Source organism: Muscardinus avellanarius (assembly GCF_963383645.1).
Source record: "Muscardinus avellanarius genome assembly, chromosome: 4".
NCBI classification, from domain to species: domain Eukaryota; kingdom Metazoa; phylum Chordata; class Mammalia; order Rodentia; family Gliridae; genus Muscardinus; species Muscardinus avellanarius.
This window is the reverse complement of record NC_137789.1, coordinates 16,693,990-16,719,821: the sequence shown is the minus strand read 5'-3', so window position 1 is coordinate 16,719,821 and position 25,832 is coordinate 16,693,990.

Genomic DNA, 25,832 nt, shown 5'->3' with positions numbered 1-25,832 from the left:
CCCTCTTTCTTTCTCTCTCTTCTTTCTTTCTTTCTTTCTTTCTTTCTTTCTTTCTTTCTTTCTTTCTTTCTTTCTTTCTTTCTTTCTTCAGTACTGGGGATTGAACCCAGGGGTATTCTACCTCCAAGCTAAAACCTCAGCCCTAATTTTTATTCTCTATTTTTAAAACAGGGTCTCTCCAAGTTGTGGAGGGCCTCGCTAAGTAGCTGAGGTTGGCTGCGGAATTGTGATTCTCCTGTCTCAACCTCCCAAGTACTGGGATTACAGGTGTGCCCAACCATGCCCAGCTTTGCCTGCTTTTAAGTTGGGGATTTTTTTCTTCTCTTTGGATTGAAGGAGTTTTGTATTCCAAATGTAAGTTTACTTTGTCCAGTAATGCATTTTGCAAATAGTTCCTCCAGTCTATAGCTAGTCTTTTCATGGTCTTAAAAAGAATCTAGATGGGTTTGGTGGTACATGCCTGTAATTCCAGTACTTGGAAGACTGAGACAGGAGTATCTCAGGTTCGAAACCAGCCTCAGCCACTTAGCAAGGCTCTCAACAACCTAGCCAGACCCTGTTTCAAAACAAGAAAATAAATTGGACTGGGGGATAGAGCTCAGAGGTAGAATAATCTTGGGTTCAATCCTCAGTGTATGTATATGTATATATATATATATATATATATATATATATATATATATGAAATATATTTATGTGTATATATATATATGTGTGTGTTCTTTAGAAAAGGTAAAGTTTTGTATTTTTATAATGAAAGTCCAATTCATCAATATTTTCTTTTATGGTTTCCATATTTTTTATTCTAAGAAATTTCGCCTAACTCGAGATTACAAAATTTTACTCTATATTTATTTTATTCAAACAATTTTGTAGTCACAAGTCTTACATTTAGCTGGAGGATCCGTTTTGAGTTCATCTGCATGTCTGATGCGGAGTAGGAGCTGCAGAGTAGCTCTCAGATTGTCTTATGTCCTTGCACCATTTGTAGAAAGATCTGCTTTACGGATAGCAAGACAGGAAGAGGTAAGACTTTGCCTACTGTTGGTGTAGAAGGGAATTCCTCGCCCGATGATAGTGTTGTTAGAGGAGTGAAGGTCCAGGTTGAAGGGGTCCTTGCGTGAGAACTGGGGCTCTGAGTGGCCTGCTCAGGTGGGCCTCCTGGTAACCAACGTTGGGCACATCCGTGATGAAGTCACCGGCCCCAAAGCAGCGTGGCGGGGAGGGGCCTGCTGGGCGTTTCTCCTGGTGTGCTCAGAGATTTGTGCTCCTCTTGCGTAAACTACAGATTAGGAAAGCATTAGGTAACAGAGAGGGGCCGGAGCAGATTACACAGCAGCCTGGCCCGGGGCCAAGGAATGCAGGGGGGGGGGCGGTGGCCTTGCCTGGCAAGTGGAATAAAGCTTGGATCAGGATGGAGATGGCTTCCTGCAGCAGAACGCAGGTTCTGCTGGGCTCTGGCGCCTGCGAGGCAGGGGTCCGGAGCTGCCTTTGCCTTGGCCTGGGAGGTAGAAGTGGGAAAGGAACCCCGGAGTCCTTGGGAGCCGTGAAGGAGCAGGCTCATTGGGCCCAGAGGAAAATAAGCCGCTAACAACAGTACCGCCGAGCCCAGCTGTGTCCTCTGGCACCCATGCTGTTGACCCACCGCCCGACCCAGGGACCAAGGGAGGACCCCCAGGAAACTGCTGCTTCCATATGGAGTCTGCTGTGGCTCCGATTTTCATTGAGCATTTCTGGTGAACAGGCAGACGCTCTCCCTCACAGGCTCTGGGTGCGATTCCCTGCCCGCTACACGCTCATGCTCGAACTGTGGGGGATGTGAATTCAAGACGTAGCTGGATGGAAACCTTGGCTGAGGGTTTCCTGGGCACCAGATACTGTTCCAAAGATCTCCAGAGGCTGCTGGATTTATTATCACAGCTACTGAGAGAGCGGGACGGTCCTGCCCATTCGTCCTATAGACACTGGGGCTCGGCGAGGTTAAGTAGCTCATGGTTACTCATGGTGGCACAGTTAATAAGTCAGAGACAGGACATAAACTCCAGACTCTGGAGCCTATGAGCATTCACGAATCATGTTGCTATGATATGGCCAGCTGCAGGAGCATCTCTGCGTCCGGTGTGTGTGTGTGTGGGTGAACAGATAATGACGCCTTGGCATGTCCAAAAGTTGCAATGTTATCAGCCTTGAAAAGGTTGGAGATTCTGAAACGTGCTGCAGTATGGGTGGACCTCGCAGGCAGTCTTGCCTCCTCGCCTGTAGCCCCTGAAGAGGATCTACGTGCAAAAGAGTCTGATGGGCCAGGCGTGGTGGCGCACACTTGTGATCCCAGCATTCGGGAGGCTGAAACAGGAGGATCATGGTTCGCGGCCAACCTCAGCTACTTAGTGAGGCCCTTTGCAACCCAGTGAGACCCTGTTTCAAAATAAAGAAGAAAAAAATAGGGGGTGTAGCTCGGAGGTAGAATGCCCCTGGGTTCCAACCCCAGTACTGAAAAAAAAAAAAAAAAAAAAAGCCCGATGGGAGCTATGGGAGTCCCGGTCCCAGAGGCCAACAAGGAGCAGTGTCTAACTGTGGGGCCTGCTGTCTGGCGAAGGGCAGACAGAGGTGATGGTGAAACTGAGATGATACAGCTCAGTGGGGGTGCAGGGTCATGTTCACGGAGGAGGGGGCATGAGAGACGGGTTCTGAGGACCGAGGCCAGCACTCTGCACATCTGGGGGCCGGGAGTAGATTCTGAGCATGGCGGCAGCAAACCAAGTGATTACTGTGCACCCAGCCCTTCTGGGCTTTGCAAACAGGACCCATTTAATCCTCACCATATAGTCCTAGGCATAGTTTACTGGGGCCCAGAAATGGAGGCCCAGAGAGGTTAAATTACTTGCTCATGGTCACATAGCTGGTAAGAGATAAAGCCGAGTGTATGCCCAGGCTCCAGAGGGGGACGTGGAGTCAGCCAGCAATATTATATTCGCTGGGACAGCATGGCAGAGGGTCAGACTGAAAAGGTAGGTTGGGGGGTAGCTGGAAGAGAGGAATCTGGCGTTGGCCCGGGCCCTGGTGAGCTCCAGGAGGTTTGGGGGCAGGGAAGTGATGTCAGCTGACCTGGGTCAGGCAGATCGCTCTGGAAAAGGGCAGGGGATACAGGCGAGGAGGCAAGATCGCCCTCAAGGGCATCCACACTCGTGTCAGAGTCTCCGACCTCTTCAAGGCTAATAATATTTAATTCCGGGGATGTGCACCTGTGTTTATCCATTCAGCGCCCACTGGATGCTGGGATACGTCTGCTGACTGTTGTGAATAATTCTGATGAACGTGGATACACAAGCGTCTGTCTGAGCCTCTCTTTCATTTCTCAGGGATGCATACCCCAGGATGTGATTGCTGGGTCCTATGATAATTCTCTGTGGTCACACTATTTCACCTCTCCACTAGCAGAGAACAACGATCCCAATGTCCACTTCACGGATTTTTGCTTGTTTTTGGTAGCCCCAGGGATGGAAGCTGGGGGCACTTTACCACCGAGCTACACCCCCGGCCCTTTTTATTTACTTATTTATTTTTGTTTTGAGACAGGGTCTTGCTAAGTTAAGGCTGCCCTCTAACTTGCCTTCCTCCTGATTCAGTTTCCCGGGGACCTGGGGAGACAGGTGTGCGCCGTGTCCCCTGGCTCGACATCTCTGTCTTGTCAGCTTCATCCGCCCACTGGGAACGCAGCTACCTGTCTGCCTCATGGAGTGCTCAGGGATGTCCTGCAGGCCAAATGAAACAAGGCCTGGGGAGCACCTGTGGAGTTATTGTTCTGGCACCCACATACCAACGGGGCTTGGTCCCCTGCGGAGCAGCTGGCACCCATAGAAGTTTTCTCACCTGCTAACAGGTACAGCAGCCCGTGCTTTGGCCTGTGAGGACAGCAGGCTCACTTCCTTTTCTACAGGGAGAAGTGACTAGAGGAGACCTTTCCACCGCGGGCCGAGAGAACCACGATTCCCTAAGCCAAATAAAAGGCTTCATGCAGCAAGCCTTGAGAACACTGTGCCAGGCGGGCAGTGTGGCCGCCACTAGGGCCGGCCCCTGCCTTCCCGAGGCTCCCAGTTATCAACTGATGCAGCCCACTGTGGTAGAGCCTGGCTGACCACCAAAGCGGGAGGATTGCGCATCAGGGCCTGTTCCACACAGGCGGGGGCAGTGACCTGCTTTGAACGATGAAATGTGAACAGAACAAATGGCTATCAGTCCTTGGTAAAAACTTTAGGCTGGGTGTGGTGGTACAGGCTTGTAATCCCAGTATGTGGGAGGCTGAAACAGGAGGATCGCAGTTCATGGACAGCTCGGCTACTTAGTGAGGTCTGCAACTTACTGAGAGCCTGTTTTAAAACAAAGAATAAAAATAGGGCTGGGAGTATAGCTTGGAGATAAAATGCCACTGGGTTCCATCCCCAATATTGAAAAAATAAATAAATAAAGGAACCTAAAGCCAGCCCCTTGTTTAGCACATTTTCCTTTACTCTCTTTTATGGCAACCAGCACTGCTCCCAGCAAACAGGCTGCACTTTCCTGCTGGCTTCCAGAGTGGAGATGATGCTGAACAGAAGAGCTGCCAACCTGTGAGGGACACAGAGGTGAGTGAGCAATAAACCTGTGCTGTTGTAAGGCATTGAGGATTGGGTACTGTTAGTTACTGCAGCATAACCCTGCCCATACTGACTAATATACCCTTAAACAGTTCACTAGAACTGTGAGAAAAGTGCTGGAAAATAAATGAGTGGTATTACAGGGGAACACAGAGGAAGGTAGGAGGAAGGAGAGATTAACTCTGAAGGAGAGATCTCTAATGGTCTTATTTATTTATTTATTTATTTTTGTGGGTCTGGGGATGGAACCCAGGGGCATTCAACCTCCGAGCTACACTCCCTGCCCTATTTTTTATTCTTTATTTTGAAACCGGGTCTCACTGAGTTGCAGAGGTCCTCACTAAGTAGCTGAGGCTGTGCGTGAACCGTGATCCTCTGGTCTCAGTCTCCCGAATGCTGGGATTACAAGCATGTGCCACCACACCTGGCTAATGGTCTTTATTTTTGGGGGGGACGTACTGGGGTTTGAACCTAGAGGCATTCTACCTCTGACTACACTTCTAGCCCTATATCTATATCTATATCTATATCTATATCTATATCTATATCTATGGTACTGGGGTTCCTGGAAGCCCTTCTACCTCTGGACTACACTCCCAGACCTATTTTATGCTTTTTTATATTTGGAAACAGGGTCTCTTAAGCCAGTGAGGCTGGCTTCGAACCTGCGCGATCCTCCTGTCTCAGCCTCCCAAGCGCTGGGATTACAAGCGTGCGCCACCATGCCCGGCTCTTATTCTTTATTTTGAAACAGGGTCTCACTGAGTTGCAGAGGGCCTCACTAAGTAGCTGAGGCTGTCCACGAACTGCAATCCTCCTGTCTCAGCCTCCCGAATGCTAGGATTACAAGCATGTGCCACCACACCAGGCTCTCCTCTATCTTTTGCTGATCACCCTTTCTAGAATGCCTTTCTTAGGCTGATTAACCTCCACTAATGCCTGAGGGTCAAGGGCAGCTTTATTCATGGTAACCCCAATCTAGAAACGACCCAAGTGCCCAAGAATTGATGCTATCGTTTGAATTGTAAATGTTCCGCAAGGGTCCATAAGTTAAAAGCTTGGTTGCAGCCTGTGACACAGTGAGGAGCCTGGAGCCTTTACAGGGCGTGGCCTAATGGAAGACAGTGAGGTCACTGAGGGCGTGGCCTGGGAGGGTATATTAGGAGCCGCTTTGCTCCACCATGGAGCTCCCACCAGATGCTCCAAAATAAACTACTTGTAAATGTTAGAGTCATAATTTCCTTTTTTTTTTAGGTAGTGGGGATGGAACCCAGGGGCATTCTACCTCTGAGCTACACCCCCAGCCCTATTTGTTATTCTTTATTTTGAAACAGAGTCTTACTGAGTTGCAAAGGGCCTCACTAAGTAGCTGATGCTGTCCACAAACCTGTAATCTTCTTGTCTCAGCCTCCCAAGTGCTGGGATTACAAGTGTGCGTCACCATGCCCGGCTTAACTTTTTTATTTCGAAACAGGGTCTCATCTCACTAGATTGCCGATAGTTTCCATATGTTGCTGAGGCTGTCCTTGAACCTGCAATCCTCCTATCTCAGCCTCCCAAATAAATCCTGGGATTACAGGCATTTGCCACTGCACCCACCCTGCCTTTGCTTTTGATGTCGTGGGTAGTTTGGGGGAGCAATGGTGAGTATTTTACATACTGTCCTTCAACTGGGATTTCCCTGATGTCTTTCTATGGCTCCACTGTATGCTGGCCAGGTGGCCTTGCTAGGCAAGAGGCAAGAAGTCTTCCCCTCAATTGAAAAACAAAGGAGAGAAAAAAATCCTACCAACATGTTTTCTGTCTCCAAAACCAACAATAATGCAAGTTCTGGATATTGGTCATCCATTCTAAGCAAACTAAACTGACTCAGAAGGAACCAGGAAGCCACTGTGTATGTAACTCATCCCCTCTTCATGCCTGTTTTCTTGCTGAGCAAATCTCAGGACCAGAAGGCAGGGTAGCGATTCTGTTCTTGAAGGTCTGTCCATCCAGGAGCCCCCGCCCCTTTCTCCTTCCTTCCATTACACATTTGCTAAGTCCCTGCTATGTTCCAGGAGCCACCTTGGGTTGAAGGGATGATAGGACCTGGGTTCCTGTCTATAGGAGCTGGGCTTTGAAAAGAGATGTGCTGGGCGAGAGCTGTCCTGGGGCACAGGTCTTAGAGAGGTGGGCACACGCTGGCATTCTGCAGCCCAGCAGAGGAGAGGTCATTCACTGCAGCTGGCATGAAGCTTGCCGGTCCAACATAATTGGACAGTATGAGATGACAATAAAATAAGCCTGTTAATGAGCAGGGTGGGCCCTACCTGTGAAATAAAAACAGGACTTAACAGGAACTGTGCTTCCCCAGATGCCTTTGGCCTCTGAGTGAGAGATGACTTTCCTCCCAGGTCCCGCCTATGTGGTGGCGAATGGTTTGCTCTGTACCCAGGCTGACCCGCGGGAGGGAACTCAGCCTAATCGGAGGCTGTGACTTGCTGTGCCAGCCCCTAATCCCCGAATGCTTGGCCTTATTCCACATAGCTCATGTCAGACTAACCCCCGAGAGGAGGTGAGACAGTGCTTTGCCAAGCACTCCAGATCTTCAGCCAGAAAGTTTGGGCTTGGTTTAATATTAATGAAAATGGCCTCTGTTTGGGGATATATACAAAATGCCAACTGCGATGGGAACACTTTCTGTGCTGTGTCTCAACCTTCAACATAGTATGAGATAATGATGGTTCTAAGGAGAGTTAATAATGGTCGAGCATTTGTTATATGCCAGGGTTGTATAGAGGCCTCACCGTGGGTTGCATGAGGGAATTTTCACAGTAATCCTGTAAGTGCATAAATCTTCGGCACAGAGCCTGATTAATTTTCACCTGTGCACATACTTAGGTAACCACCTAGATTAAGATGAGGCACGTTTCTCCTCGGCTTCTTCTCTGCCTATCCTTGTTCTTACTTTCTACGCCCTCCAAAGGCTTCCAGCACCATAGACGACTTCAAGCACTATGGAGTTTGGCTCACTTTAAAAATTAATAAATTATGCTGGGCGTGGTGGCGTACTCTTGTAATCTCCGCGCTTGGGAGGCAGAGACTGGAGGATCGCGCTGGTTCAAAGCCAGCCTCACTGGCTTAAGAGACCTTGTTTCCAAATATATATATATTTGTTTATATATGTATATATATAATGTCTGGGAGTATAACTGGGAGGTAGAAGGCTTTCCAGGAACCCCAGTACCACCAAAAATAAATAAATAAATAAAAATAAATTATTATTATTTTAGGTACTTGGGGTGGAGCCCAGGGGCATTCTACTTCTGAGCAACACCCCCAGTCCTATTCTTTCTTTCTTTCTTTCTTTCTTTCTTTCTTTCTTTCTTTCTTTCTTTCTTTTTGGTGGTACTGGGGGTGGAACCCAGAGGCTTTCTACCTCTGGGCTATACTCCCAGACCTATTTTCTATTTTATTTGGAAACAGGGTCTCACTAAATTGCTGAGAGCCTCACTAAGTAGCTGAGGCTGGCTTCGAACCTGTGTGATCCTCCTGTCTCAGCTTCCCAAGCGCAGGGATTACAAGTGTGTGCCACCACGCCTGGCTTTATTCTTTATTTTGAGACAGGGTCTCACTGAGTTAGTTGCAAAGGGCCTCACTACTAAGTAGCTGAGACTGGCCACGAACTCAGATCCTCCTGTCTCAGTCTCTCAAATGCTGGGATTACAAGCGTGTGCCACCACACTCAGCTCAATAAATTATTTTCGCATGAAGGTAAAATTCCCCTCACATAAAAAACTAAATATTTTAAAGTTGACAATCCCGCAGCGTTCAGTATTTGACATCCATCTCCAAACCATATTCGTTGCCCGGGAAGGAAACCGTAAGACCAGGAAGCACTTGAGTTTTCTTTGACCATCAGGTGAATGAGTCATGCAGGGCGTGCCCTTCTGGGTCCTGGAGTCACCCGTGCTGTGTGTGTGGTGGGTACCGACATCATCCTCACTTTAGAGATGAGGAATCCGGGGCACAGAGTGGTTAAGTCACACACCCGTGATTGCTTGGGTGGCCAGTGGTTGAGCCAGGAGCCCTGACAGCAGGACTGGAGCCTTGTTCCAGAGGATGTGCCAGGTTGCAGGAGAAGAAGCAAACTCCAGGGTGACTGGCTAAGGATAGGCAGTGGGACTTCAGCGCAGCCCTCTCTGCCCATGAGCCGGACCTGCTGATCAGTTCCTGCTCACAGCTGGCCTCTTTGCCCTCAACCAGCTGTGTGTTGTGGGGCCACTTTCTGGGCCTCAGTTTCCCAGTCTCATTGACGCATCTGAGCCTTCCTTGCTGGGATGTGGGAGGCCTGACAGAGTGCCCCCGAGCATCTCAGGAGGCCTTTCCACTCAAGGGTTAGCTGATTCTGTGATGGGGAGGTTCTTTCCCCCGACCCCGGTGGTACTGATTAAACACAGGGTCATTTTGCCTCTGAGCTACACCCTTAGCACCACCTACCTGCCTTTTTAATCTTGTAACAGGGCCTAAGTTTTGGAGGGCCTTGCTAAGTTTCTGAGGCTGGCCTCTAGCCTGCCATCCTTCTGCCTCAGCGTCCCAAGTACTGGGATTACAGGTATGCTCCACCATGCCTGGCTTTCGAGGCTCTTTAGGAACTCAGCAGGGGCTGGGTGGGCCCAGAGAGAGGTGGCCCGGAGATAGGTGGCCCTACTATGTGGGGTGGCAGGAGGAGCCCGGGTTTTTTCTGTTCTCTTTGAGTATTTGTAGAAGTTTCTCATTTTCTGTGCTTGAGCCCCATCCAGAAACCACCGTGTCAAATATCTGAAATCCAAGGTGTCTGAGTTCAAGAATGTTTTTCCTGAAATATCTCTTCCAGCCCAGAACATGCATCCCCTGGACAGAACCTTCCAGAAGATGGCTCTGTTCTCACTTAGGGAAGTCGCCATCTTGAATTAGTAGGAAAGAAGAAGTCCTGTCAGCAGAGACGGCAAAGCTTTGCTCTCAGGGGCAGGTGCTTCATTGAAATGAGAGCCTCTAAGCTGGGCATGGTGGTGCACGTTTGTAATCCTAGCATTCGGGAGGCTGAGACAGGAGGATTGTGGTTTGCGGCCAGCCTCAGCTACTTAGTGAGGTCCTCTGCAGCTCAGTGAGACCCTGTTTCAAAATAAAGAATAAACAGGAATGGGAGTGTAGCTAAGAGGTAGAATGCCCCTGGGTTCCATCCCCAGTACCGAAAAAAAAAAAAATAAATAAATGAGTGCCTCTTGTTTACCCAGTGTCAGACGCTCACATCTTTTTATCTGTGAAGTTGGCCTTATGGCTTCACGCCTGACTGTGGAGTGACGTCACGCCACGAATGGGCGGAGTCTTCACGCAGTCTCCCTTGGTCAGGCCCTGGGCTCTGCGGAGAGGCCTCGTTCTCCCCAACCCTAGGCCCCTGTGTGTGCGCCCTGGGAAGGGGGCCTTGGGTCCTCATTCTTTAGCCCTTTTAGTCTTCTACTCTAGCCGTGTTTAAATCCCACTTCTCTTTCCCAATCATTTCTGAGGGATAAGTAGGAAGAATGTTCCAGAATGCTCTGCTGGCCTAGAGGTGATTCACCGAATCAGTTTCCTGGATTACAGCCTCTTCCCCATCAGCAAATCATGTGAAACAAACTTCTGTCAGCTGTAAATCCTGAATATGGGAAAAAGTTGACACACAGGACTGGTTTTCCTAAAGCTGACATTTCTCATGAATAGTGCATTCCTGAGCGGCGGGCAGTCGACCAAGACAGGAATTCTCATTAGCTGCGATCAGCAGGCCGCCCGGGGCTGCGGAAGGCGGCTGGGGGAGAGGTCAGCGCGTGGGCAGGGCGGCCCCAGCTGACAGGGCCGCTGCTCTGCACAGGTTAAGGGCTCCCGTCAGCCCCAGCCTCCCCTCAGAGCCCCCAGCCCGCAACCCAGCAGCAACGGAGCTGGGAGCGGGGCTCCTTTGGACGGATCAGGGGAAATGGAAGCCTGGCCTGGAGCGGAGGCCGTGGGAGCTTCTGGGTTCTTCCTGCTTCCTGAGCCCCGGCATCTGATCCCACCTCAGCATTGAAGAACGGGGAGGAAATGAGCTCAGAGGACCATTTCCCAGGCCGAGGGCCCATCCCAGCCCTTCCTCGCCCACCGCCCCAGCCAGCGCCGGCCTTCCCTTCTCCTTCCTCCCTGAGGCATGACTCACAGCCATTTCTCCCTTCCCATACTTAGAAGTCACCATATCTCTATGATTCAGTTTTCTTTTATGAACGCTGATGTTTTCTTATGGGCGTGTGAGAGATTGCCAATATTTCTTTTCCTCCTTTTGCTGTGACTTCTGGGAAGCCTGATATGTATTTTCCTTGAGGAACTGATTGATGTGAGGTTTTTGAATTAACTTTGTCTCTTCCTTAACCAGTCTCTCTCTTCCTTCCTTTCTTTCCTCCCTTGTTTACCTTAAATTTAGCTTCCCTTTTCTTTTTTGTGGTGCTGGGGATTGAACCCAGGGCCTGTCACATACTAGGCAAATGCTCTACCACCGAGCTACACTTCCAGCCTGAGTTCAGCCTCTCTTTCCTCCATTTTTCCACTTGTATATAGCATTTGTATTGTATTAATTTATGTTACCAACCTCAAATTTGAAAAAAAAAAACCCAGCATTTTTTGCATTATTAACTTTAATGAAGTATACTTTGCATAAATAAAATATATCCACTTTAAGTATACAGTTTGATGATTCTGACAACTGTATGTACCACATAGTTGCTACTGTATGATGATATGGAACACACTTTTTTTTTTCAGTACTGGGGATGAAATCTAGGGGCATTCTACCTCTGAGCTACAACCCCAGTCCTATTTATTTATTTATTTATTTATTTATTTATTTATTTATTTTGCAGTACTGGGGATGGAACCCAGGGCCATTCTACCTCTGAGCTACATCCACCCAGCCCTATTTTTTTAGTCTTTATTATTTTTATTTATATTGAAACAAGGGTCTCACTGAGTTGCAAAGGGCCTCACTAAGTAGTAGCTGAGGCTGTCTGCAAACTGCGATCCTCCTGTCTCAGCCTCTCAAATGCAGGGATTATAAGCGTGCGCCACCCTGTTTGGCATTGAACACATTTCTATCACTTCAAAATTCCCTCATAACAGCCAGGTGTGGTGGCGCACGCTTGTAATCCCAGCATTCGGGAGTCTGGGACTGGAGGATCGCGGTTTGCAGACAGCCTCAGCTACTTAGGCCCTCTGCAACTTAGTGAGACCCTGTTTCAAAATAAAGAATAAAAAATAGGGCAGGGGGTGTAACTTGGATGGTCAAATGCCTCTGGGTTCCATCCCCAGACCCGCAAAAAAAAAAAAAAAAAAAAAAAAAAAAAGAAAAGAAAAGAAAAGAAAAATTCCCTCATTCCCATTCTAAGTCAGTGTGTCACCCACTCAGCCCTGGTCCCTGGCACCACGGATCTCCTTTCAGTACCATCTATTATATCTGCTTGTTTCTAGAGTTGCGTATAAATGGTCTTTGTGTCTGGCTTTCTTCTCTTGGTGTGATGCTTTTGAGGTGCATCCTTGAACCTGATATTTGTGCAGACCATTTTCATTGCTGAGAAGTATTTGATCCAAGGAAATTGGTTTCTCCACTTACTTGCTGATGGACACAGGAGCTATTTCTAGTTCTGGGCTATTTTGAATGAGTGAGATCAGGTTTCTATAGCAAGGAGGGAGAGTGAAGCGGGTGTTGGGCAAATAATAAACATGTTCCCTATTCATGAAATGCACTCTTAATTCCTTAGCATGGCACCAAGCAGACAAGGGTGTTTAAGACACGGATGGTGGGGTAGGGAGCGTGAAAGTTGATCACTGAGTCACAGATGGACGTTCTGGTGTTCTATTATACAGTATGATGAGGGTAAATAATGATAGGTACTGTTTATTTCTAAAAAGCTAAAAGAAAGGATATTGAGTGTGTTTTTTTTTTTACCATAAAGTAATAGCAAACGTTTAAGAAGATAAATATGTATACCCTAATTTGAGTATTACACACTACTCACATGTATTTGAGACATCATGTGGTACCCAAAAAATATGTACAGTTTTATGTGTTAATTAAAAACATTTTAGCTGGGCATGGTGGTGCACACTTGTTATCCCAGCACTTGGGAGGCTGAGACAGGAGATCACGGTTCACAGACAGCCTCAGCTACTTAGTGAGGCCCTTTGCAACTCAGTGAGGCCCTGTTTCAAAATAAAAAACAAAAAATAGAGCTGGGGATGTAGCTCAGAGGTACAATGCCCCTCGGTTCCAGCCCCAGTGCTGAAAAAAAAATTGATTTTAAAGAGAAAGGAAAGCCAGGCGTGGTGGCGCACGCTTGTAATCCCCGCGCTTGGGAGGCTGAGACAGGAGGATCGCACGGGTTCGAGCCAGCCTCAGCTACTTAGTGAGGCTCTCAGCAACTTAGTGAGACCCTGTTTCAAAAAAAAAAAAATGTCTGGGAGTGTAGCCTGGAGGTAGAAAGCCTCTGCGTTCCACACCCAGTACCACCAAAAAAAAAAAAAAAAAAAAAAAAAAAAAAAGAGAGAGAGAGAGAGAAAGGAAAGCCGGGCACTGTGTCACATGCTTTTTATCCCAGTACTTGGGAGCCTGAGACAGAAGGATTGCAGGTTCTAGAACAGCCTCAGCAAGTAGGGAGACTCTCATCAATATAGTGAGACCCTGTTTCCAAATAAGAAGTAAAATTGAACTGGGGGTGTAGCTCGAAGATAGAATGATTCTGGGTTTGTTGATTTTTTATTTTTTTATTTATTTTTTTGTACTGGAGATGGAACTCAGGGGCATTCTACCTCTGAGCTACACTCCCAACTCGATTTTTTATTCTTTATTTTGAGACAGGGTCTCACTAAGTTGCAGAGGGCCTCACTAAGTAGCTGAGGTTGTCCGCGAACTGCGATCCTCCTGTCTCAGCCTCCCGAATGCTGGGATTACAAGCATGCGCCACCACACCTGGTTTATGGTTCTGGATTTAATCCCCAGTACTACATCACACACACACACACACACACACACACACACACACACACACACACACTAAATAAAGAGAACGGAAAGAAAGAAGGAAGAAAGGAAGGAAAGGGTTGGGTTGATTTTAGCAGCTTCCTTTTTGCATGGGGGACACAGAGCTGGACTCTGAATCACAGGAACCTGAGTTTCAGTCCCAGCCCCGCCCCTCCCAGCCACATGACCTTGGCTCCTGGCTCTTTAAAGTGGGACCAATTCTTTCTATATTTAAATCTTATCAGTGAGAGTACTTTGCAAGAGTCGTGACAGAAATCAGTCAGAACCGTGGTAACCATGAGACCCCAGAGGCTGAACTTTCCCTTCCAATCTGAGTTTCCTGATCCTGCTTTTGCTATCCCCAAAGGCCAAGGAGGGCTCACACCCTTCCAGGCAGGATTGAGATCGTGTCCAAACCGCTGCCTGAGTTTATCCCCTGTCCTCTGAGCTCCTCTGTCAGAGGAGCTGTCCTCTGAGCATCCCCTGTCCTCGCCAAGGGCGCTGGTCCTCTGGGTTCCCCAGCCTGGGCACACCTTTGGGCTTCTGGGGGAATCCCGAGCCTCACCTGGCCGCCCCAGCATGGCATCACAGGTGAGAGGGCTGTTTACTTCCTTAGCCTTTTCCTCCACTGCTCCTGAGCCCAAGTTGTCTGCATTCATCCAAGCTCCTTGCTTGGACCCCCCTGGTCAGGGAGACTCCTGAAAGCTGACTTCTCTCTCTTCCTCTCTGGCCCCATCTTCTTTCTCTCCTCGGGACTCCAATGTACCAAGATGCTCCAGTGTTGCTATTATCCCCGGAGCCTGAAGGCTTTGCTGTTCGCTGTAGTTCCCTCCCCTCCCCACCCCTCTCCTTCATCTGTCCATCCCAGCATGGCTCTGTTCCCATTACTGCCTCAAATGCAGTGACCTCCCGAAGACCAAGCATCCCGGCATGCCTGAGGTCTCTTCCTTCAGACTTCCTCGTCCTCCCAACACTTCTTGTGGACCCCAGGGCGCGTCTTGCTTATTTCTTACCTTTAGCCTTTCTTTCTCGGGTTTGTAGCCACTCTTCCAACTCTTCCCCTGAACCCTCTGTGAGGGTGTGAGGGTGTGGCCACTGCTATGACCCTGGTCTCCCCTCCTCCCTCCCTCCCTTCCTTCCTTCCTTCCTTCCTTCCTTCCTTCCTTCCTCCTTTCCTCCTCCTCCTCCTCCTCCTCCTCCTCCTCCTCCTCCTCCTCCTCCTCCTCCTCCTTCTTTCTCTCTCTCTCCCTCTCTCCTTTCTCTCTCTCTCTCTCTCTCTCTCTCTCTCTCTCTCTCTCATACTAGGGATGGAACACAGGAGCATTCTACCTCCAAGAGACATCCCATCATCCCATCCCTTTTTATTTTTTAACTTGAAATGGTCTGGCTAAGTTGCCAAGGATCTTGCTAAATTGCTGAGGTTGGCCTTGAGCCTGCGGTCCTCCTGTCTCAGCCTCCCAAGGTCTGGGGTTACGGGCCTACGCCACTGCACGAGTGGTTTGTCTTCTTGATTCACAGTGCTCTGGCCAATTTCTTCTACTTTGGCTTGGTAGTGTTGCCCAGATCGATATTCCAGCTCACGCCTGTCTCTTCCCAATATGGAAGGAAGCTGAAATGTGGAGGGCCTAAGTAATATGCCTATGTTGCTATGGTTATTAAGAGGATGACTGTCGATGCTAGCTTTTTCATTCACTGTGAGAGGAAAGGTGCATGTACCAAGGGGCTGCATAATGGAGGGCTTACCGTGGGCCCGGAACTAATTGTTCTGGGTGCTTTAGTGTCATCTCATTTAACCCTTTGTTATAACATTAATCTCTGTCTTATAGGTCAGGATACTGAAGCCCAGAGAGGGGGAGTAAATTACCTGCGGTCATTCGGCTAGTATTATAGCTGACCTTGAAGTCCAGGCCTCTCACACCAAAGTTGGGCCATTTTCTTTTTTCTCCATTTCCTGTTTCTGTCTTTAAATATCCAGATTCAAAGCCAGGCTCACGCTTGTAATCCCAACATTTGGGAGGCTGAGACAGGAGGATTACAGTTCATGGACAGCCACATCTGCAGCTGTCCTCTGCAACTCAGTGAGACCCGGTTTCAAAATAAAGAATAAAAAATAGGGCTGGGGGGTATAGCTTGGAAGTAGAATGCCCTTGGGTTCCAATCCCATTACTAAAAAAAATACCTAGACTCAAAGAGTTGTCCTTTAAAGACCATTACCCTTTATGCCCTCTTTTGGGCGGGCCCTGCTGGGGATAGCTGTAGCAATGGGCCCAGAACAGGGCACCAGGCAGGGATTCTGCCTTGATTTAGACTAGCTCAGCAGTTGCGAGCTTGGGTGTTAGCAGTCCTGCTTTGTCATGCATATCAATCCTGAAATACCTTGGGCTGGCTCCAGGGGGATCCAGCGCCAGCAGGATATGGAGAGAGCCATGGAAAATCTGCAATCTACTGCTCTTTCCTGGGAAGCGAGGACGGGTATTGTCCTGGAATTTCCCGCTCAGTAGTAACTTCAGAGGAAGGAAGGACGAGATAACTTCTGGCTGGGCCTGCTTGCAGGAAGGCATGTGTTTTGGTTATTGGAGTCTGCCCAGTGTGGGAGGGAATAGATTGGCCTTTCCAGGAGGCTGGGTGAGCAGCAGAAATAGTTCTCTGGTGGCCAAGCACAGGTGGGGTTGGCCCATAAATTTAAGATGTGGCCAGTGCTGGGCCCGTGGGTCCTGCCTGCCAAGGTCCCCGCCGGGTTGATACGTGTCCCTGCTCTGTAGCATCTAACTTTGCTAAGGGAGACTGAGTGCTTGATGTTCGAAGAGAATTTGTCCCCAAAGACTCTCAGTTTTTTTTTGGGGGGGGGGTACGGGGATGGAACCCAGGGGCATTCGACCTCTGAGCCACACCCCCTGCCCCAGTTTCTATTCTCTATTTTGAAACAGGGTCTCACTGAGTTGCAAAGGGCCTCACTAAGTAGCTGAGGCTGTCTGCGAACCGGGATCCTCCAGTCTCAGCCTCCCAAATGCTGGGATGACAAGCATGCTGGGATTAGAAGTGCACAACCAAGCCTAGCTTCTCTCAGTTCTTTTAATTTGCAAATGTGTCTGGTTTCTTCTGGCTTTCTTCTTCTTTTAATATTGGGAATTGAACCCAGGGGTGTTCTACATCTGAACTATACCCCAAATCCTATTTTATCTTTTGTTTTGAAACAAAGTCTCACTAAATTGCTGAGGCTGTTCTCCAACCTGCATCCTCCCTTCTCAGCCTCCTGAGTACTGGGAGCACACACGTGCCCAGCTTTCTCCTGAAGAGCTCTCCTGCTGAGTCTTGTGCGCACAACACTTCTGACCTTCCTAATCAAGTTGCCTTAATTTTTTCTTTCTCATCTGGTGCCCAAAAGTAATTTGTTGCTTAACATTGTCACAAAAGCAATTGTTGCTTACATGTAACCTAAAATCACCCAGTTTTACCTTGCTAAAAAAGTTTTCTGGATGAAGCATAAATATAATTCTAAACAATTAAAAAAAAAAAAAACCAACAACACATACTGCCCAAATCACAAAAGAAGAAAATGATAAATTCTACTTTATTGAAATGAAAACTTAGGCTTTTGAAAGCCACTATTAAGAAAATGAAAAAAAGCCAGGCTCAGTGGTGGACGGCTGTAATTCCATCTAAACTTGGGAGGCCAGGTTAGTCAATTTAGTGAGGCTCTATCTCAAAATAAGAATAAAAAGTGTTTGGGACTGGTAGAGTACCACTGGGTTTAATCACCACTACTACCAAAAGGGGGGAGGGGAAGACAACCTACAGACTGGGGAGAAACATTTTATTTATTTATTTATTTTTGGCGGGTCTGGGGATAGAACCCAAGGACATTTGACCTCCAAGCTACACGCCCTGCCCTGTTTTTTATTCTTTATTTTGAAACAGGGTCTCACTAAGTTGTGGAGGGTCTCACCAAGGAGCTGAGGCTGTCTGCGAACCACGATCCTCCAGTCTCAGCCTCCCAAATGCTGGGATTACAAGTGTGTGCCACCACACCTGGCTTTGGGGAAAAATATTTTAAAGCCAACCCAATTAAAAAATGGTCAGCTAGGTGAGGAAACAGGCTTTCTTGAGAAGAGACACGGCGTTTCCTTACCAGATTCTTGTCTGTGGCGAGCGAAGAATGACACCCGCAGATGGCAGGAAGGGGAGCAAGAAGTTTATTGGAAACAGCAGGGAATAGGGAAAAGTGGCAGAACACCCCTAAGGGCTGTCGGGACTCTGGTGCCCAGCAGCTGCCTTCAGGACAATACTTGAGGGTAGCCCAAGCCAAATGCCTTCAGTTGCAAGCTGCTTTCTCCCCAAGTCCAGGAGATCTGCCAGAAAAGAAATGCTCCCTAAAGGGGAGGGGTTCCCAGAGTGGGTAACCGTCCTGGTGATTGGTCTAGGGATTTATATATCTCTGTAAGTCCTCTGTTACTTGGAGTCTGGGAGGCAGTTCTTAAAATTTGCACAGGGTATTTGCATGTTCTTGAGGGGTCTCCTTTCAGTAGAGGTATCCAACTTGCTCCAGGGATTCTCCTGGGTTTGCTGATTAGTAAACAGATGGTTTTGCGAAGCTTTGGTCATTCTTATCTCTGAACCTTGGAAGGGCTGGTCTCTTTTTAGGAGCCTTGGAAGTTAATTAGTATTCGTTGCCCCTCAGGAAATTAAGTTTTTCTACCAGGCCTCTTCTCTACCTGCCTACTTCTTTTCTACCTCCTCAGTGTGATGGCACACACCTGTAATCCCAAAGATTTGGGAGACAAAGGCAAAAGGATCACAAGATCAAGGCCAGCTTGGGCAATTTAACAAGACCCTGTTTCAAAATAAAAAAAATACAAAGGGCTGAAGATTTGGCTCAGTGGTAGAGCAGCCCTGGATTCAACACCCCTCCCCCCCCGCCCGCGTCCCATAACAACCACCCCTAAAAAATTTAAGGATTTTTTTAAACAAATGATATACCAAATAATAGATGTGAATGGCTAATGGTTATGTCAAAAGATGCTTACCAGTTGTAGTCCCCAAGGAAATGTAAATCAAAACCACAATGCAATCCCAATGCACACCCACTAGCGTGACTAAAACTAAGACTGATAAAGCCAATTGCTGGTTGGTGGGGATTTGGAACAACCGGAACTTAACATACTGCTGGTGGGACTGCCCCGGGAATAAGTACCTTTTCTTAAGATGATATCAGAAATTTATTACATTTATTTATTTGGTACTGGGAATTGTACCCAGGGGCATTCTACCTCCGATCTACACCCCCAGCCCTGTTTTATTTTTTATTTTGGAACAGGGTGTCATTAAGTTGTGGAGGATGGCATGGAACCGGCAATTCACTTGTCTCAGCTTCCCAGGTACTGGGATTACAGGCATGTGCTAAGATGCTTAGCTAAGATTATATTAATTATATTATATCATATTATATATTTTTGATCCTGGGATTGAAACCAGAGGCATTCTACCTCCAAGCTACACTCCCAGCCTGATTTTATTTATTTGCAAACAGGATCTAACTAGGATGCTGAGAGCCTCACAACGGTGTCAAGGCTGGCTTTGAACATGCAATCCTCCTGTCTCAGCCTCTCAAGCACTGGGATTATAAGTGTGTGCTACCATGCTCAGAGAGTTTATTTTTTAGATTTAGTCAACTGGACTCAGTTTAGATGTGTGTGTGTGCGTGTGTGTGCGTGTGTGTGTGTGTGTGTTTATAGCATCCAAAGCATTATGGCCAGAGGCCAAATGTGTGCCTTCTTTGCAGAGGCTCACTCGGAGCATTGGCTCTGGCCAGTCCTGGTAGACTTCGCAGCCTCTGTGATCCGGTACTTGTTGACCTTTATGTCCATGACGGTCCCCATGTGACCAGTATGTTCTTGACCTTGGTCCTCGTGATGAACTTCAAGGTCAGGAGGACTTGATGCTGCATCGTGGCTCTACTCCACCTGGGGAGGCTCCGCTGAGGTCCCAGGCTGCTTTGGAGTCACGGTATCCTGGGCTCCAGCAAGGAGGGTGCCATGTGGAAGTCCACGTTTTGGGTGGCTCCAGATATCTTTCAGCACTGTGTTCCAAGCCTTTGCTTCTGCTTAGGCGTTGGTAGAGATGAGGGCTTCCTTTTGCACTCTCAGTGCTTCTGTGAGCTGGACATTTCATATATTGGAAGTCATATACTCACATGAATATGAATATATTCAAATCCATAAATCCATATATTCAAATTTACACAGTGAAACCGCGCTCCTCCCTAGTCACTTAGCTAGACGCTCTGCAACTTCGTGAGACTCTGTTTCGAAGTGATGACATCAGGAGCTGAGGCAGCGGAGTTTTACCAGCCACTGTGGGTGGAGGATGCGCAGTGACCTACTCACGGCCACACAGCGCCAGTTAGCAGAACAAGGACTTTTGTCCTCTTGGAACTGAGGCTGCCCCCCCCCCCCCCAGCAGCCTGGCTGAGTAAGCCGAGGAGATTATTTTGGGGAAAGAGAGAAAGAAGGCATTAAGATCAAGGCCCTCTCTTTCTTTAATTTAATTTAATTTTTTGTGTGTGGAGTGCTAAAGATTGAACCCAGGGACATTCTACCTCCGAGCTATAGCCCCAGCCCTTTTTATTTGTAAGAAAGAGGGTTTTGCTAAGTGGCTGAGGGCCTTGCAAAGTGTTTGAGGCTGGCCACCAACTTTCGATCTTCCCGACTCAGCCTCCTGAGTACTGGGATTACAGGTGCGTGCCACCACACCTGGCTAGAGTCTTTTTCTTTATATTGTTCTCTGTGTCTTTTTGTCTACAACTTGGCTCTCCAAAGAGAGCTCTCAGGGAGTAGGTTCGTGGAACAATGCACCCGCCCCTGCACTCTGCCGACCAATGAGCAGCACGTTCTCACTCTGCACCCGCCCCTGCATTCTTCCGACCAATGAGCAGCACAGTCCTTGCTCTGCACCCGCCCCTGCACTCTGCCGACCAATGAGGAGCACAGTCCTTGCTCTGCACCCGCCCCTGCACTCTGCCGACCAATGAGCAGCACAGTCCTTGCTCTGCACTCGCCCCTGCACTCTGCACACCCCAACCTGGCTTTTGGTTCATCCACACGGAAATCCTTAGAGGTGGGAACTCTTTCAACCTGTACTTTACAGAGGTGGAAACTGAGGTTAAGTAACTTGCCAAAGCCAACCTTGGGAAGAGGCAGAGCTGGAATTGGAACAGGCTGTGTGCTTGGGAAAGCGAGGCACTGGCCCCTGGACAATGCTGCTTCGGTCTTTCCAACTCAAGTCCCATCAGTCACCTAGCTCATCTTTCCTGGGTGCCTCCTAGATCAGGCGCGAGGCTAATGCGGAGACAAGATCATTCCCAGAAGAGGGAACAAAGGAAAATCCACACCATGATTAGCCCTCCCTAACACGGGTTTTGACCATGCGCTAAGTGCTATTGCAGAGACTATCTCTATAGCACATTTATTTAAATCTCGTGATTTAATGTGAACCTTTCTATGGGTACTCGGTAGTCTTTCTATTTTACACATTAGAAAACTGAGCTTAGCTTCACGCACAAGTCTGGAGCCTGGAATGAAACCCAGAGCCGCCCCACTATGCTGCTTCCGGGGATAGAGTGGGGCCAGAGCTTGCCTTTGGAATGATCTAGAAAGGGAAGAGGCCGGGGGAGGCGGTACAGTGAGAGGTATTCAGGCACCCTCTCCGGCTGGAACGGATTCCTGCGGTAATCCAGGAGCCGGGACTGATGTCATCTCTGGAATGGCCTGGGATACCCGTGAGAGCCCAGCACAATTGAGCAATGCCGCCCGACTCTTAGGGAATGGAAAAGTCTGAGAAGGAAGGTTCTCGGCCTCTGGAGAGGCAGAGCTGCAGGTGGAGCCATTTTTCTCAGTCCCCTCTGACTTGCCCTGTTGGTTTCTTCAGCCTGAGCCTTGCCTGTCCCCTAGACTCTAAACTTGACCTCTCCCGGATGGCCCCTCCCCAGTCCCTGCTGGCCCATGAAGTCCCCTGGCCGCCCCTCCCGCAGTGTGACACCACCCCACACATCATTCCTCAGGGGCCAGCGACCCTGGGTGATGGCGGGCTCCGGGGCGGACACATTGGGGTAGAAGCTGGTGGAATAATTATAAAAGCAGCTTAGCTAGTTCTGCATTTACCAGGCCCCGAAAGCTCAGAAAGAGAAAGCAAATAAACAGGTTACTACGATTAGAGCCTCCTTCAGTTTCTGCCGAACTAATTTAAAATGAACTAGAAGAGAGTGCTTACTAAAGGTGTGGACTGAGGTAGGTGCCCAGCAGCCCGCTCCCCACCCACTCTGTGTTTTTCAGATATACGTGTCTTATCTACAAGGAAATGGTAGAAAATGGGATATCATGGAAACTTTTTTTTAAGAGTAGTTCAGTGATCCCTATGGGGATTCCCTTAAAAAAAGGCTCATAGCTGCCGGGCGTGTGGTGGCGCACGCTTGTAATCCCCGCGCTTGGGAGGCTGAGACAGGAGCATCGCAAGTTTGAAGTCAGCCTCAGCTACTTAGTGAGGCTCTCAGCAACTTAGTGAGACCCTGTTTCCAAATAAAATATAAAAAAGGTCTGGGAGTATAGCTCGGAGGTAGAAACCCAGAGGCAGGTTCCACCCCCAGTACCACCAAAAAAAAAAAAAAAAAAAGAGGCTCATAGCTGGGAGTGGTGGCTTGTAATCCCAGTACTTGGGAGTCAGAGACAAGAGGATCACAGGTACGAAGCCAGCCTCAGCAGTTTAGTGAGGCTGTCAGTAACTTATTGAGGTCCTGTTCCAAATAATAAAATAAAAGGGGCAAGGGGCTAGGGTGTAGCTCAGCTCAGAAGTACGACGCCCCTGAGTTCAACTCCCAGCAACACACACACACACACACACACACACACACACACACAAAGCCTGGCACAATGGCACACACTTGTAATCCCAGTACTTGGAAAATTGAGACAGGAAGATCACAGGTTTGAGGCCAGCCTCACCAACTTAATAAGACGTTTAGCCACTTAGATCCATTTCAAAATAACAAATCAAAAGAGTTGGGAGTATAATTCGGAGGTAGAATGCCCTTGGGCTCAATCCCCAGTACCACAATAAATAAATAAATAAATAAATAAATAAATAAATAAATAAATAACTCAAAGGATATTGACCAACCAAAACTCCTTCACACTGGGCATGGTGGCACATGCCTGGGATCCCAGTTACTCGGGAGGCTGAGGCAGGAGGATTGCAAGTTTGAGGCCAATTCAGGGAGACTCTGTCTGAAAAAAAAAAAAAAAACAGGATGGGGATGTAGCTCAGTGTAGAGGGTACTTGGGTTCAACTCTCAATATTTCAAAAGCAAAGCCAAACAAAACCTTAAAAAATGTCCAGAGGCCAAAGCAAGGTGTACATTCCTGGGGCTGCCGTGTCAGAAATATGCCCTGGTAGCTCCCAGGGGTTGGCCTTTCTGGAAAAACCTGTCCTGGAGACAGAGCCCAGCCCAGGGGAGCAGGGTGCTAGGCAGCGATCCCAGAAGAGACCCCATTTTTCTCCCCTCTGCTGGCTGGCAGGGAGTCAAATAAGCATTTAGGTTCTCATTGCAACAGGCGCCCAGGCTGGGGATGAGACAGACATGGCCTCCGTGTTAATGTGGCCAATTATGAGGATTGCCTCAGCAGGAGATGGGAGATAGGGCCCCGGGACCTGGTGGGGAGGCGCTGGACCCCACCCTGCTGTGCTCAGGCCTGTGCTGCTGTCTGAGAAAGCCCAGGTGCTCCGGCCAGTTCCAGATGTGGCCAGCTGCCTCTCCAGCCACAGGTGTGTCTTAGAGCAACATGGCTCCCCCCGAGAGGAGAAAGCTGGGCCCAGGCAGAGTGGGGCTGACAGATGGCTTGATGTGGTCGCCATGTACCTCCTGAGCACAGAGGGAGGGCCCGGGCCATGCTGACCCTGGAAATGGAGTAAAGACCGGCGCGGGCCTCCACCGCAGCCTGGGTGCCCGTTGCAAGGAGTACCTCAGTGATCCTTCAACAGCCTGCCAGCCCGCTGAGCAGAGAAAAATGGGGTCTCCTCTGGGATGGCGGCCAAGTGCCCTGTTCCCGTCCTTGCTGGGTATTAGAACCAAGAGGAGCTTCGCCACCGATCTTGGATTGACCTGGTTTCTGGCTCTGCAGGGGACAGAGAATTAGGTTCCATTTCCTGTTCCCTGTGGCTGGAATTGGCTGCATTTAGAAATTTTTATTAGGATTAGTGAACATTCATTCATATTCTCTCTCTCCCTCCCTCCCTTCTTCCCTCTCCCCCTCTCCCCTTTTCTTCCTCCCTTCCTCTCTCTCTTCCTCTCCCCTTCCTCCTCTCCCTCTCTTTCTTTATTTTTCTCCCTCTATCTTTCTACTTTCTGTCAACATACTACCTAATGAGTGCCATTAACAAAGCTGCTGATGGTACTTTACAACTTTACAGTGGGTCAAAAAGCTACAAATTAGCAGCACAAACCTGGACCATTTCCCTATATTTCTGCCTTTATTACAGGTTGGCAAAGCCCAAAGAGTTTTCTGTCCCAAAGATTAGATATTTGAGCAAACACTTCTCAAAACCAAGGCATTGTGGGTTAGTAGTAAATAGAAGTGACCCGAAAGGGAGGGAATCTAAGCCCAGTCCTCTGAAAACCAAACGGTGTATCTCTTACCTACTTTTTTTTTTTTTTTTTTTTTTTTGGTGGTACTGGGGTTCCTGGAAGCCCTTCTACCTCCGGGCTATGCTCCCAGACCTATTTTATATTTTTGAAACAGGGTCTCTTACGCCAGCGCGGCTGGCTTCGAACCTGTGCGATCCTCCTGTCTCTGCCTCCCAAGCGCGGGGATTACAAGCGTGCGCCACCACGCCCGGCCCTCTTACCTACCTTTTTATTCCTTCTCTGGTTTTCCCTGAACACCTGTACATTTTCAAAATGTTTTATACGTGTTAAAAAGTGTTTTTTAAGTAACAAGTTTTGAGAAAACAAGGCATTGTATCAAACTATCATTTCTCAGGTGGTGCTCTGAGGGGTGGTGATGAGGTCGAGAGGGGAGCAGAACGCAAAGAAAGGGGCTTTCGCTGCTTTTGGGGGATAAAGTATTAGCAAAAGCTTATGCGTTGCAGGCTTGGTCCCCAGTGCAGCGATGTCCAGTGGTGGGGCTTTGGGAAAGCGATTGGGTCATGACTCTTCCGACCTCATCAATGGCGGACTCCACTGATAGCTGAATGGACTGCTGGGAGGTGATGGGATCTGTAGGTAAGCAGGAGGAAGTAGGTCAAGGGACAGCCCTTGGCTCTAGCCATGAACTGAAGAGCTTTTCTCCACCCGCCCTTCTGCCATTATGTTTCTGCCTTGGAGCTCGCCACCCCTGGACCAAACCTCTGAAACCGTGAGCCAAGTTACAGCTTTCCTCCTTTGAGTTGTGATTGCCAGGTGTTTTGATCACAGTGATGAAAAACTAACCAAGTATCGCTCCTTCAGGATGCTAAACTAGAAAATATTTCCCCTTCCCTTGTAGACTTCTTTCCCTCCCCTGCTCTTAGAGACAAAATGTGAAGCTTCGAGCCCTTCCTCCCCAGTGGATGCTGAGCCAACGCTCCATCCCTTCCTGTGCCCATCGTCATGGCAACGCGTCCTTTCCACACCAATCAATTCTAATATGCCATATCGAGTTGTATTGATTTAGTAAGAGCCTTTGTTCGTTTTTTTTTTTTGGCAAGGTCAATCTGTGTCAGGGGACAAATATTGATTGCAAGCACTCTGTTTTTAGCGATATTAGCTTTTCCCCCCTTTTTTTTGTTGATGGTGCTAGGGATCACACTCAGGGCCTCATGCACACTGACCCAGCCATGTTAGAATTTGAAAATAAAAAAGCACATCTTAGCCGGGCGTGGTGGCGCACGCTTGTAATCCCCGTGCTTGGGAGGCTGAGACAGGAGGATCGCACGGGTTCGAAGCCAGCCTCAGCTACTCAGTGAGGCTCTCAGCAACTTAGTGAGACCCTGTTTCCAAATAAAATATAAAAATAGGTCTGGGAGTATAGCCCGGAAGTAGAAAGCCTCTGGGTTCCACCCCCAGTACCACACACACACACACACACACACAAAACGCATATCTTAGAATCGAGGGAATTCAGTAGCTTATATGAGCG